The sequence below is a fragment of the Heterodontus francisci genome, unplaced genomic scaffold (genome assembly GCF_036365525.1).
Source record: "Heterodontus francisci isolate sHetFra1 unplaced genomic scaffold, sHetFra1.hap1 HAP1_SCAFFOLD_121, whole genome shotgun sequence".
Lineage (NCBI taxonomy): Eukaryota > Metazoa > Chordata > Chondrichthyes > Heterodontiformes > Heterodontidae > Heterodontus > Heterodontus francisci.
The window spans coordinates 1955860-1971694 of record NW_027140425.1 but is presented as its reverse complement, the minus strand read 5'-3'; positions in this window follow the sequence as shown (position 1 = coordinate 1971694).

Genomic DNA, 15835 nt, shown 5'->3' with positions numbered 1-15835 from the left:
ACTGTCAGAGAACTTCCTGCATCCAGTCCTGACCCTGTCTCACTCAGCAGCTTCTCACCCAGACCCCACTCTCATCAACACTGAACATTGTTACCGAGACCCTTCAAATACTGTTTATAAAAGGTAGAAAAATTCAAACTTCATCACAGCTGGATTGAATAGAACAAAGTTTAATATCTTCTCATCGTCACTCGGTAACCACATGAGACAGTCCTTTAATCAGTAGCATAAATTATCAGCTGTAAGAATGTTTGTCATTGGGTTGAATCATTTCTGTGTGAGGAATGTTCCAGCATCATAAACCAGGGGAATGTGTTGACTGAGATGTGTCTTCATCTCTTCTGGGCAGTTGGACTGTTCACCCTTCATTCTGCTCTGATTCACTTTCCCAAAGCGGATCTACAGATTCTCAAATCTGGAGACTGGGTTTTCTTATTTGGTTCCTGTTGATTTTTCTTCCTCCTGAATGATAATATATTCCAAACTCGGATGAACCTTGCCCTGTCTCCCAGTCTCGGTTAAAAGCGACAAATAACGGCACCAACATTCTGAAACACACAACACGGTCACATTCTGCTTCAGTGAGATTAATGCTGAGGCAGTTTCCGTGTCGAATGCGATTGTGAACAAATTTCTCTCAAGGAAATTGTGAGTGATTAAGTATTTGCACTGAATTTCTGCGCAAGAAGGGACAGTTTCAAACAGCCATTCCCAAATCAATCCCTTCACAAAGACAAAGACTGTGCTGTCTTAACGTGTGACTCAACGTCACAAACAAATTTGAACTCGAGGTTCAGGAGAAGACAGAGATGTGAATGCTTGACAGTGTAATCTTTAAATCATAATTTTCCGTTTCTTCGTTGAAGTGAGGCTCAACCCTAAGCCACTAGAGATCGCGGAAAGCTACAAACTTGGATCCAGAAATCAGAAAAGTAGTGTAACAGTTGGTGAGTACATTGTGACACTGAAGAATTTATCACCACATTGCAACATTGGCACATTCTTAGACCGTACATTATGAGACAGATTTGTGCTTATATTGGTGGATGAGAAAAGATACTAAACAAACAAAATCCCAATTTGAGCTAGTGTGTAAGATTGCTCTTTCCATGGAGATAGCATCAAAGAATGCTCGTGAATTGCGTCCTATGCCAGTGACAGTAACACACTTCAGAGGAACTTAAACACACTGGTAAAATGGGCTTTCACACAACAGATAAAATTTTACACAGAGAATTGTGAAGTGATACAGTTTGGGAGGAAGAATGAGACAATGTACACCAATCTTTTTTGATCAAGGTTTGAAAAGGTTGCGAAGAGCAAACAGGACACTTGGCTTTATTAATAGAGGCATAGAGTAAAAGCAAATAAGTTGTGCTAAACCTTTATAAAACACTGGGGCTGTATGGCCTACTCCTGCACCTCCACGGAAAGCTTCCACTCCAGGCTCGGACACCCTCTTCAGGATCACTCTCCATACATCCCGCCACTCCACGCACAGATATCTCCCTCAGGATCAGATCACAGCTCCACAGTCCTGTCACATCCAGTCGTGAATGGTGGTGGATAATTAAATAACTAACAAGATGAGGAGGCTCCAAAAACATTCACATCCTCAATGATGGTGGTGCTGAGCATGTCAGTGCAAAAGATGAAGCTGAAGCATTTGCAACCATCTTCAGTCAGAAATATTACGTGGATTTGATCTGTGCTAATTTCAGCTCCTCATGCTCGCTGGTGCCTTGGTTCTCTGGTGCTAATTTCAGAGTAAATCATGCAGCTTGACAATTGGAGCCAAAGAAAAAGACACAGGAGAGGTTGAAAGTGCCAAAACCTGGGATTGAACCAAGAACTGTTTAACTGTTAGCACAGCACGAACTCAACAAAGCTATTTCAACAACACACTAAAGCCACCATTCTGTCACTGCTTTGGAAGACAATATATACATTGAAGTGTTTGTAAAAAGTTACAGAACACAACATGTGAGTAATATTCGCCATTGTTTTCTCAGTACTGATGGATTGTGAAGTGGGAGACAGCCAGAAGTCCCACTGTGCCACACTGACCCTGAGCTGTGAGTGAAATGAGATAAAGTTCAATCTTTAGCAGAGAGATTCTGGAGCGAGGTCAGAGTCCCGAATCAAGGAAAGACTTTCTGACACAATAAAAGCAAAATACTGCAGATGCTGGAAATCTGAAATAAAAACAAAAAGTGCTGGAAATACTCAATAGCTCTGGCAGCATCTGTGGTGAGAGAAACAGAGTTAATGTTTCTGGTTAGATTAGATTAGAGATACAGCACTGAAACAGGCCCTTCGGCCCACCGAGTCTGTGCTGAACATCAGCTACCCATTTATACTAATCCTGCACTTATCCCATATTCCTACCAAACATCCCCACCTGTTCCTAAATTTCCCTGCCACCTACCTGTACTACTGACAATTTATAATGGCCAGTTTGCCTATCAACCTGCAAGACTTTTGGCTTATGGGAGGAAACCGTAGAAAACCCACTCAGACACAGGAAGAACTTGCAAACTCCACACAGGCTGTACTAGGACTCGAACCCAGGTCCCTAGAGCTGCGAGGTGGCGGTGCTAACCACTGCACCACTGTGCTGATCTGTGTCCTTTCATCAGAACTGACACTGGTTAGAAAAGAATTAGGTTTTAAACAAGTGAAGGGGAGGGGCATATGGGAGAGAACAAAGGGGAAGGTGTTTGATAGGGCAGAGGGCAGGAGAGATTAAATAACAAAGCTGTCCTGGGACAAAGGCAAAGAGTGTGTTAATGCTTGTGGTTGCCTGACACCAGTCATGCTCTGATGTTATTGAACACAATGTTCAATCCACAAGGCTGTAGAGTGCCGAATCAAAAGGTCAGGTGCTGCTCCTCGAGCTTGGGTTGATTTTAACTGGAACACTGGAGCAGACCAAAGACAGAAATGTTGACATGAGAGCAGGGGGGAGTGTTGAAATGGCAAGCAACCAGAAGCTCAGGGTCATGCTTTCGGCCTGAGCAGAGGTGTTCCACCTAATCTGCGTTTGGTCTCCCCAGTTTAGAGGAGACCGCATTGTGAGCAGTGAATACAGTATACATAATTGAAAGAAGTACAAGTAAATCGCTGCTTCACCTAAAAGGAGTGTTTGGGGCTTTAGCTAATGAGCAGAGAGGAGGGAAAAGGGCAGGTATTGTATCTCCTGCGATTGCATGGGAAGGTGCCTTGGGAAGGGGACAAGGTATCGGGGGTAATGGAGGAGTGGACCAGGGTCTCACGGAGGGGACAATCCCTTCACAATGTTGACAGGGGATGGGAGGATGCGTTTTGTGGTGGCATCACGCTGGAGGTGCAGGAAATGGTGGAGGATGATCCTTTGGATGTGCAGGCAGGTGGGGTGGAAAGTGAGGACAAGGGGCACCCTGTCGCAGTTCTGGGAGGGAGGGGAAGGGGGCAGGCAGAGGTTGAGAGTCCTGTCAACTACACTGGGAGGGGGCGGGGGGGGGGGAGTAGTTGAAATCTGGTGATGTTGTTGAATTTAATTTCAAACACTCCTTGAACTCTCTGCTGATGAAGACTGAAAAAGGGAAGAACAACCACACAACAAGGGTCTCAAATCCAAGACCCTGAGATTAAAAGTCTCATGCTCTACCAACTGAGCTAACAAGGCCTGATACAGTACTTCGGCTCTGTCTGTTATTGGACGGATGCAGCTGTTGGCTCCACTCCAAGGGCGGGAATTTGTTCCACCAACTATGAAGCAGTTTCCTATCAATTCCCCAGACTATCAGTAAATCCACTTCCAGAAGCTCCAAAGTGTGATATATTCCTCACTCATCAGTAATCAAACTGAAATCTTTTTACCTTCCAAATGCTGCCATCTATTTTGTCAGTATTTATTTCTCTCTCCTTTTTATTTAGTTCATGCATTTCTTCAGAATTTTTTTTTCAATTATATCTGATGTAAGAAATGAACAGATCTGGCAGCTCAAAACTGGGCATCCATGAGGCACTGTGGGCCATCAGCAGCAGCAGAATTGTATTTAAACACAATATGCTACCTCATGGCCTGACATATCCCTCACTCTACCATTACCATCAAGCCAAGGGAGCAATAGTGGTTCAATGAAGTGTGCAGGAGGGCATGTCAGGAGCAGCACCAAGCAGACCTAAAAATGAGTGAAGCTACAACACAGGACTACTTGCATGTCATATAGCGGAAGCAGCATGCAATAGACAGAGCTGAGTGATCTCACAACCAACAGATCAGATCAAAGCTCTGCAGTCCTGCCACATCCAGTCCTGAATGGTGGTGGATAATTAAACTATTAACAGGAGGACGAGGCTCCACAAATATCCCCATCCTTAATGATAGGGGAGACCAGTATATCAGTGCAAAATACAAGGTTGAATCATTTGCAACCATCTTCAGCCAGAAGTGCCAAGTAGATGATCAATCTCGGCCTCCTCCTGAGGTCCCCAGCATCACAGGTGCCAATCTTCAGCTAAATCCACTTCACTCCACATGATATCAAGAAATGGCTGAAGGCTCTGGATACTGACAACATCCTGGCTGCAGTGCTGAAGACTTGTGCTCCAGAACTAGCCACGCCGCCCGCCAAGCTACAACACTGGCATCTACCCAGCAATGTGGAAAATTGCCCAGGTATGTTCTGTATACAAAAGGCAGGACAAATCCAACCCGGTCAATTCCTGCCTGATCAGCCTCCTCTTGATCATCAGTAAAGTGATGGAAGGTGTCGTTGACAGTGCTATCAAGCAGCACTTACACAGCCATAACCTACTCACCAATGCTCACTTTGGGTTCCGCCAGGGCCACTTAGTTCCTGACCTCATTATGGCACTGGCCCAAATATGGACAGAAGAGCTGAATTCAGGAGGTGAGGTGAGGTGACAGTGACTGCTCTTGCCAAGGGCATCAAGGAGCCCTTGCAAAATTGAAGTCAATGGCAATCAAAGAGAAAAATCTCCACTGGTTGGAGTCATACATTGCGCAAAGGAATATGGTGCTGGTTGTTGGTGGCCAATCATCTCAGTACCAGACATCGCTCAGGAGTTCCTCAGGGTAGTGTCCTAGGCCCCAACCGTCTTCAGTTGCTTCATCAATAAACTTCCTTCCATCATAAGGTCAGAAGTGGAAATGTTCACTGATGATTGCAAAATGTTCAGTTGCATTAGTAACTCCTCAGATACTGAAGCAGTGCGTGTCCACATATAGAGAGACCTGGGCAAGATTGGGCTTGGACTCATAAGTGGCAAGTAACATGCACGCCACAAAAATGCCAGGCAATGACCATTTCCAACAAGAGTGAATCTAACCATCTCCCCTTGACAGTCAATGACATTACCATTGCTGAATCCTTCACAATCAACATCCGGGGGGGTTACCGATGAGCAGAAACTGAATTGGATCAGTCAGATAAATACTGTAGCGACAAGAGCAGGTCAGAGGCTGGGAATTCTGCTGCAAGTAACTCACCTCCTGTCCACCATCTACAAGGCACAAGTCAGGAGTGTGATGTAATACTCCCCACTTGCCTGGATGAGTGGAGCTCCAACAACACCAAAGAAACTCAACATCATCCAGGATAAAGCAGATCACTTGATCAGCACTCCATCCACTACTTTAAATATTCACTTCCTGCACCACCAGTGGACAGTGGCAGCAGTGTGTACCATCTACAAGATGCACTGCAGCAACTCACCAAGCCTCCTTCGACAGCACCTTCCAAACCCCCAATCTCGACCACCTAGAAGGACATTGGATGAATGGGAACACCACCATCTGCAAGCTCCCCTCCAAGTTACACACTGTCCTGACTGGGAACGAGATCACCATTCCTTCACTGTCACAGGATCAAAATCTTGGAACTCCCTTCCTAACAGCAATGTGGGTTTACGTACAACACATGGACTGCAGCAGCTCCAAAAAAGGCGGCTCACCACCACCTTCTCAAGGGCAATTAAGGATGGACAATAAAGGCTGCGTTTGCTGACAATGCAACCACTAGGTGGCACAACACGCTTTCTCCCCCTCCTTCGCACCGGCCGCTTCCACCCTCCACAGTCGCTCGCTCCAGACCTCGCTGCTCCCCCCCCCACTACTTCCCTGGCCGATTGTCTCCCGATCATGTCACCCTATTCTCCAGTCGTTCGCTCACTCCCCACCAACCCCCTCCCCTCCAGCCACTAGCTCGAGGCCGCGCTGCTTCCCTTCTCTCGGCCACTTGCTCCCACGTTTGTCCAGTCTCCACGCGCCGCCCGAAGAAGTAAGGTGGGCTGCAAAGTGTGACGTAGGAGCGAGTAGTGAGTGCCCTAGAGGAGGGAAGTGGCACGGCCTAGAGCTAGCGGCTGGAGCAGGGGTTGGGGGGCAGAGAGCAAGCGGCCAGAGAGCTGGATGACGCGGGTGGGGAACAATTGTCCAGGGGAGCATCGAGGTGTGGAGCGAGCGGCTGAGGGGAGGAAGCGTCGAGGCCTGGAGCGAGTTGCCGAGGGGGGAGAGCTCCAGCCTCAAAGTCTCCTATTCAGCCGCTTCCTCTAGCTGAGTGAGGGGCTGGATACCCGGTGACGCTTTAGCGCACATGTGCGAAGATGGACCAGGCGCAGATATGCGATGACGTTGGCGCTGTGCAATGACATCATCCTGCGCATGTGCCACTTAATCCTGGCAAGATGTAGCTGTGCCTATGCGCAGCTTGGCACAGTCCGATGATGTCAGCGGACCGCTGCATTGACAGGAATCACATTGTGTCAGCAGTGCCCACATCCCATGAAAGAATAAAAAAGAGATTTACCACAATGGTAGCAGGGTGAGGGATTTCAGTTATGTGGAGAGATTGCAGAAGCTGGGGTTGTTCTCCTCGCGGCAGGGAAAATTCAGAAGAGATTTGACACATTTGTTCAAAATCATGAAGGTTTTCAATATTTTAAATAAGGAGAAATTGTTTCCAGTGGTAAAAGGGTCAGTAAGCAGAGGACACAGATATCAGGAGATTGGCAGAAGAACCAGAGGTGACATGAAGAACCAATTTTTACACTGCAATGTGTTGTGATAAAGAAAGAAAAGACTTGTATTTATATAGCACCTTTCAAGACCACTTGAAATATCAAAGCACTTTGTAGACAATGAAATACTTTTGAAGTGTAATCACTGTTGCAATGTCAGAAATGCAGCAGCTGATATTCACAAACAGCAATGTGATAATGTCTAACTGATCTGATTGAGGGGCAAATATTGGTCATAACACCGGGGGTGGTGCAATGGTTAGCACTGCAACCTCACAGTTCCAAGGGCCCAGGTTCGACTCTGGGTTTTGACTGTGCGGAGTTTGCAAGTTCTCCCTGTGACCATGTGGGTTTTTGCCGGGTGCTCCGGTTTCCTCCCTTGCAGGTGATAGGTAAATTGGCTGTTGTAAATTGCCCCTAGTGGAGGTAGAGAATATGGGATTACTGCAGGATTAGTACAAGTGGGTGGTTGTTGGTCGGCACAGACAAGGTGGGTTGAAGGGCCTGTTTCAGTGCTGTAGCTCTCAATAAAAATAAAATACTTGCTCTTCACTTGTTTGAAATTGCAGCATGGGATCTTTTACATTCACCCAAACATGCAGACCAGGTCTTGGTTTAACATCACACCTGAAAGGCAGCACCTTCAACACCCTCAGTGCTGCACTGGAGTGTCAGCTGTGAAATCTGAACCCAGAAGCTTGTGATTTCGAGGTGAGTGTGACCAACTGAGCCACAGCTTTTACCTGAGTCTCAATCCTTCTACCAACAGTTTCTCTCTATCGGGTCTGTCACGACCCCTCATGATTGTGAACACCTCTATCAAATCTCCTCTCCAAGGAGAACAACCCCAGCTTCTCCAATCTATCCACATGACTGAAATCCTAACCACACGTTGCAGAAAGGAATTTTTCCTCATGTTCCTTCTGGTTTTGTGAGTCACCTTAAATCTGTAACCTTCGGTTATTGACCATTCAGCAGTTAGAAACAGTTCCTCTGTATTTACTCTACCTCAAACCTTCAAGGAAGCTCTGCAAAGTAACTGAAAATCAAGTTGTCAGAAGTGGGATTTAAACACATGCCTCCAGTGAAAGCTGCAACCTGAACAGAGAAGCTGAAACCGCTCAGTCACCTCAACTGTTCAGACCTTTTTGACCTCGTCATCACTTCTGTACTTTGAAAGGTTCACTCAGTTCTGGAACTTCTTCAATGTTACTGGAATGGTCAGTGATTGGGATATTAACTCCCCCGGGTTTTCCTGAGCTTGTTCTCGGTGTATGGGGATGTTTGACCTGGGCTGTGGAATCTTGCATCCCTGTAATGGACATTAACCCACTGATTGAATCTGTATTCACTGCTTTCCGCTGGTGCTGGGTAATTGCAGAGTGTGGGGCCGGAATGTTGCTGCTTGCCCCGGCCTCACTCACTCTGCGAAAGAGTGAATAATTGATGCGTCTGTTTCTGTATCTGAAATGTGACTTCGATCTGCTGTTATTAACCGAGGCAGCGCTGCAGAAGGATACGTTAATAATCTCTCACTAATCAACTGTAAACAGTCAGAATGTGTAACTTTGAGCAGCGCTTTCTGCACCGTCAGGGCTGGAAAGTTGAGTGAGGGAGAAACACTGTCTGTATCTGAGTGGATACAGCCCTGTACAGAGAAAGAGCCAATATACCGGGGCTGAGACACAGTGCATCTTTTCACATTTAATCACAATAATATCCACAGTCAGGAGCTGAAAATGATGAAAAACCAAATGGCAAGAGCAAAAATAAGAAATGTCAGCAATTATAGATTAGCTGATAAGCTTTCACTGTGTTACCTGGTAGTCTACTGTTTTATATTCAATGCTCTCTCCACTGTGGCCAGGGAATGATTTCTTCTCAAAGGCTGAACATTAACAAAACTGCTTGTAATTTAAAATCTTTTAAAAGTAATTCCATGGAGCGAATGGGGCAAAGTCAAATAACTGCACCAATTATAGGAGAGCTGGTTGGTGATGACGTGGATGTGTCTGCAGTGTGCAGGACCAGACTGTTTCTATAGATTCACAATGAATGTTCCACCCTTTATTTATAAAAGTAAAACTGATAGTGGACAATGGCTATTCTGGTTGCAGCAACCTGAAGCTTTAACTCATTAACACCCTACTTTAGGGTAATTTAGAAAGAACAACATGCAGCTCTGTCAGTTAGTGTGCTTGTTTGTTCACCCACAATTTGATGGTTCAAGCACATAAACGGATGAGGCTTTATTAAATTAAACTCTTCTACATCTGCTATATTACTCTTGCTGTTGATTTTTCAAAGATAAGGTTCATCAAGTCTTTCTTTATGAAATCCATGCTGACTGTGTTTTATTATTTTTCATTTCCATCTGTATTTTCTACTTTGGAGGATTACAGGATATTATAATTTTTTTTATTCATTCATGGGAGGTGGGTGTCGCTGGCTCGGCCAGCATTTATTATCCATCCCTAATTACCTTGAGAAGGTGGTGCTGAGCTGCCTTCTTGAACCACTGCAGTGCATGTGCTGCTGTTATGAAGAGAGTTCCAGGATTTTGACCCAGCAACAGTGAAGGAACGGTGATACAGTTACAATTCAGGATGGTGTGTGGCTTGGAGGGGAACTTGCAGGTTGTGGTGTTCCCATGCATCTGCTGCCCTTGTCCTTCTAGGTGATAAAGGTCATGGGTTTGGAAGGTGCTGTCTAAGGAGCCTTGGCACATTGCTGCAGTGCATCTTGTGGATGGTACACACTGCTGCCACTGTGTGCCAGTGATGGAGGGCAAGAATGTTGTAAATGGGGTGCCAATCAAGCGGGCTGCTTTGTCCTGTTGAGTTTCTTGAGTATTGTTGCAGCTGCACCCAGCCAGACAAGTGGAGAGTATTCCATCACACTCCTGACTAGTGTACAGGCTTTGGGGAGTCAGGAGGTGAGTTACTTGCCGCAGGATTCCTAGTCTCTGACCTGCTCTTGTCGCCATAATATTTATATGGTTACTGGAGTTCAGTTTCTGCTCAATGGTAACCCCCAGGTTGTTGAGAGTGGGGGATTCAGCGATGGTAATGCCATTGAATGTCAAAGGGAGATGGTTAGATTCTCTCTTGTTTGGGATGGTCATCGTCTGGCAGTTGTGTGGTAGGAGTCTTATACATCTTTATTGTGGAGTACTCTATTGTACTGTTGTGTGACTGCACTTGAAAAGTCGTGAAATGCAAGTCTTGCTTTTTCCATTGTTATCAGTGTCATTGTGATCAAAAGATAGGATTCATGAGCATAAAGTTTAAATCAATTTTGATTAAAATAATGTAAAAGCATCTATATTTTTGCACTGTACTTAATAATCTCCATGTTCCTATCCTTACCAAGTACAATGTCTTTGACCCTGAAATTGATTCCACAATCTCAGTCCCTCAGACAATTTCAGCTCAGTTCTGATGAAAGATCACAGATCTGAAACGTTAACTCTGTCTCTCTCTCCACAGATGCTGCCAGACCTGCTGAGTATTTCCAGTATTTTCTGTTTTTATTTCAGATTTCCAGTATCTGCAGTATTTTGCTTCTGTGTTACTTTGAAAGTTAAAACTGGCCCACCTGTCTACAATTCACACTGGGGTCTCCCATGAAATGATTCTGTATAATGTTGATGTAATGAATACAGACTCCAAGCACAGAGCTTCCTGTGGGGAATTGGGGATATGAAAACCAGCAAATTCTGCAGGAATTTCCACTGGGAGCACAAATTCACAAAATCTACCTTTTGTCTATCGATTCATTTTGATTGTCCTTCTGGAAAATTATTTTGAAACAATTTAAACATCAACCCACAGCTCCATGACTGGGTCAATTATGAGGTCATCCTCTGACAGGTCATGTGACAGCTGGAGCCACAAGACATCAGAACCAGATTTGTGACTGGATTAAAACCCGGAATCCTGTCAAAATGGCTTTTCAAATAAAGCTGTTGCTGTTTGAAAACACAGCAGTTAAACTTTCTGCCTGACCATGAGGGGAGCTAGGGAGAAATTTACAAAACTCAATCCTTTTACAAAATAGTTCAAAAACCATTCACTGAGAAATCATGTGAGGACTCGGATGCAGTCGAGAAACAAGCAGAATACAGAAAGTGCAGAGGAGAGCTGAAAAAGGAAATGAGATCAGCAAGATGTATGAGAAAAGATTAGCGGGTCACATAACTGGGAACACTGAAGTCTTTTACCAACATATGGACAGTCAATGAAAGGGTGAGTCAATTAGGAGATCCTGTGGAGGCAGAGGGTGTGGCTGAGGTACTAATTAAGTACATTTCATCTGCCATCACAAAACAAGCGGGTGCTGCAAATGTCACAGGAAAGGAGGAGGAAGTGGAGAATTTGGAGGAGATGAAAATAGATAAAGAGGAGACAATTACAAGGTTCGCAGTGCTCACAGTAGAAAAGTCACCCGGTCTGGATGGGCTGCATCCTGGGTTGCTGAGGGAAGTCAGGGTGGAAATAGCAGAGACTCGAACCACAATCTTTCAATCCTCCTTGAATATGGGAATGATGCCAGAGGACTGGAGGATGGAGGTAAGCTTGGGTAGTTCGATCTTAGTTTAACTTGACCATTTTTATAATGTATCCATTGTCAAAACTAACAACGTTAAGAAAGCCATTTTATAATTAACACATGACCAAAGGAACCATTTTGTGTTCAATACTAACGTTTATATCCTGTATAATTAATGAGTAGCTACCCATCATAAAACAGATTATTGTAAAAGTAATGAACCTTGATTGAGTTATAATTAATGAATCAATAAACATTTTAGAGAGAATGGGTTTTCATTTAAAGTTTGTTCAATCTAATTACTGTGAGTTTCTGTGTCTTTGTGGGAAAGGGCAGTTTCAGCGAAATTTATTCAAACAATGGACCTTTCTCGGACCCCTGATAAAACCCATGGTATGTCACATTGTGACCTTCAAGAGTCTAGATTTAATGAATAGGAAACTTGTTTCAGATCAGATGGGGAGACAGTGTGAAACCACTCCATTGTACTCATGTCTGAGATTCTGAGGACAGGTGGCTGTTAGTGGAAGACATTATTAAGAACAAATTAAATGTACCGAGCAACAGCTTGGACCAATTATAATTTTACATGGTGGTGTGATGGCCATCCAGGGGTTAAAATTAGGGATCTTGTAAGGTTTCAGTGTGCAGGAACAGTAGAAAACCTCAGGGGTAAAGGCTCAGATCATCGACCAAGTTCTCCACCCGATGAGGGATCTAGACTGGACAAAGAGGACCGTGACACTCTGAGACCAAGCTCGACCAGTCCACACACCTGCTAGAGCTGGAAAGTTATATTCCCCAAGTTTGTTCAAGATAATTTTACTTCCAATTATTAAGTACTATTTTACTCTCAATAAAAGTTCTGGACTTATTAATCAAGTATCCTGTTGCTTTAATTGGTTAAAGTCATGCCCAAAGTGATTGTCTGCAATAGACTTTCCAGAATTAAAATATAAGTCTGCAAGGGTTGTGAATATTACAGCCCTGTTTAAAAAGAGAGATAAACCCAGGAACTACAGACCAATTAGTCTAATGTCGGTGGTGGGGAAACTTTTAGAGACAATTATCCAGGAGGAAATTCACTGTCACTTGGTAGAACATGGGCTAATAAATGACAGCCAGTACAGATTGGTGAACAGAAGATTGTGTCTGAAATAATTACTGAATTAATTTCTTTGATGAAGTTTCAGAGAGAGTTGATGAGGGTGGTGAGGTTAATGGTACGTGTCTGGACATCAAAATTGTGTTTGAAAAGGTACCATAAACTAGACTTGGGGCAGCACAATGGCACAGTGGTTGGCACTGCAACCTCACAGCTCTCGCAACCCAGGTTCAGTTCTGGGTACTGCCTGTGCAGAGTTTGCAAGTTCTCCCTGTGATTGTGTGTGTTTCTGCTGGGTGCTCCGGTTTCCTCCCACAAGCAAAGACTGCAGGTTGATAGGTAAATTGGTTGTTGTGAATTGCTCCGAGTGTAGGTAAGAGAATGGTGGGGATGTGGTAGGGAATATGGGATTATGGTGTAGGATTACTATAAATGGGTGGTGGTTGGTCAGCACAGACTCAGTGGGCCGTAGGGCCTGTTTCAGTTTTGCATCTCTCTATGACTTGTTAACAAAATTCAAGCAGATGGGATTAAAGGGGCAGTGGCAGTCTGGATCCAAAATTGGCTGCAGGGTAAAAAGTAGGGTGAATGCTTGTTTTTCAGAATGGAGGGAGTTATACAGTAATGTCCTTGTTGTTGCAATATGTTCAATGTCAGACCCCGAGCTGTCCGAGGGATGGGGCAATTTGTGATGTTCCTGTGGTTGCAATATTTGCAGTGTCTGACCTTGATCTGTCACAGGGATGTGGCATTTATGAGGTCCCTGTGGGGTGCTGTTTGTTTGGTGTATCACACTGACCTGTCCCAGAGAGCAGGAAGGTTGTGATGTCCTTGTGGGTTGCACTCTGTTCAGTGTCTGACTCTAATCTGTACCAGAGATGGGGCAGTGTGTGATATCCTTGTGCATGTCATACAGGCCTACTGGTGTGTGGTTCCATCCTGATGCCAAGAAACAGAGCCCCATCTCTGGGCAAAAAGTCTCACTTCTCAATGGGTGTCTCGAGAAGACACAGTGGCGCAGTGGTTAGCACCGCAGCCTCACACCTCCAGTGACCCACGTTTTATTCTGTGTACATGCCTGTGCAGAGTTTACAAGTTCTCCCTGTGACAGCGTGGGTTTCTGCCGGGTGCTCCGGTTTCCTCCCACAGCCAAAGACTTGCAGATTGATAGGTAAATTGGCCATTGTAAATTGCCCCTAGTGTAGGTAGGTGGGAGGCGAATTGAGGGGATGTGGTAGGAATACGGGATTAATGTAGGATTAGTATAAATGGGTGGTTGATGGTCGATACAGACTCGGTGGGCTGGAAGGGCCTGTTTCCGTCCTGTATCTCTAAATAAATAAATCAGAAGGCTGAGGGAGTAAACCTGGACAGTAAATCCGGAGTGGAGTCCTGGAGGCGGTTACCTGTGACTTATCAGGCAGTTTTCCAGCAACTCCTACAGTAGAGCTGGTACCAAACAGTACTGGTTTTGCCTTTGCTTTGGACAATACGAGCAATGCTGAGAGGGGGTCCTGATGCTCAGGGTCTCCATACTATTTGCCCAGGCCTGTGCCCTGGAGAGGACACTCCAGCTTTGTGGTTAAACATTGGCACAACCCGGGAATAAACAGTTACTGATTATAAGCTCTCATTCAATTGGTGCAGAGTATGAGCGCCAGGGGTTACTTCGGACAGTGGGAGAGCTCTTAGTGTCTCATTGGATAGCTACCATTCACTCCAAGCTGGGCAGCCCCCAGGCAGTTTGGTGCTGTGAAGCCACGACCTGCTTGCTTCAATGGGTGCATGGAGCTTGGAGAGTCATCTCTGAACAGACGGATTGATAATCTATGCACCAAGAAAAACAAATTCAACAAAGAAGACACCAGTCCTTCGCATCACAAGCTGGAATCTAAGGACCATGTGTCCTGGCCTTACCGACAACCTTCTGCAGGTTGATGACACACACAAGACAGTTGTGATCGACGAGGAACTCACAAGGCTCAATGTGGACATTGCTGTGCTGCAAGAAACTAGACTCGTTCAAAGTGGATCCCTCAAAGAGAAACACTACACCTTCTTCTGGCAGGGGAAAGCCCAAGAGGCAACTCGTGAGCATGGAGTGGGTTTCACAGTAAAATACACGCCACTTGAGATGAGTGAACCACTCACAGTAGGCTCAGAGAGACTTCTTACTCTTCACTTGTCAACAAGCATGGGCCCAGGTAATCTCATGTGCATCTATGTCCCGACACTCACCTCCACCCCAGATGTCAAGGATCAATTCTATGTGACACTTGACACTGCCATCAGAAGAATTCCCAGCACTGAGGGACTGTACCTTCTAGGAGACTTCAACACAAGCTTGGATACTGACTACACAGCTTTGCCAATGTGCATAGAGCACCAGGGGATTGGCAAGATGAACGAAAATGGACAGAGGTTGCAGGAGCTATGCTGTCACCATGGATTCTGTGTGATGAACAGCTACTTCCAGGTCAAGCTGTGCTACAAGGTGTCCTGGAGACATCCGAGATCAGACAACAATGCTCAAGGTCTCAGTGCGGTGTCAAAGTGGAATCAGCTGCACACCACCATCTATAACTCTGCACTCACTGTGTATGGGAAAAGAGATGGGAGGAATGCTGACTGGTTTGAGGCTTATTGGACTTAAATGGAGTCAGTTACTGTAACTAAGAAGAGAACCCTCATGAACTACAAACAAGTCCCCAGCAAACCACATCTAGATGCTCTCAGAGCAGCCAGAAACAAGTCTCTGCAGACTGCTCGGCACTGTACCAATCAATACTGGTTAAAACTCTGCTGATGAATCCGGGCATGCTAGAGGGATTTATGAAGGAATTAAGAAAGCAATGGACCCAGTAGTAACTAAATCAGCACCTTTTGAAGACAAAGACATGGGTGATCATCACTGAACCTAACAAGCAGATGGAAAGGTGGGTGGAGCATTACCTTGAACTCTACATAACGGAGAACATTGTCACTGAAGTAGCTCTCAGTGCAATTCAAGACTTCCCTGTCATGGAGGAACTGGACAGTGAGCCCTGCATAGTCCAGCTCAACAAGGGCTCAAAACATGCGTGAAGCAAACATTGTCACCTTGGACAAAATTAAGGGGGATCGCAGTGACTGCAGCAATTATCGGAGCCAGCTACT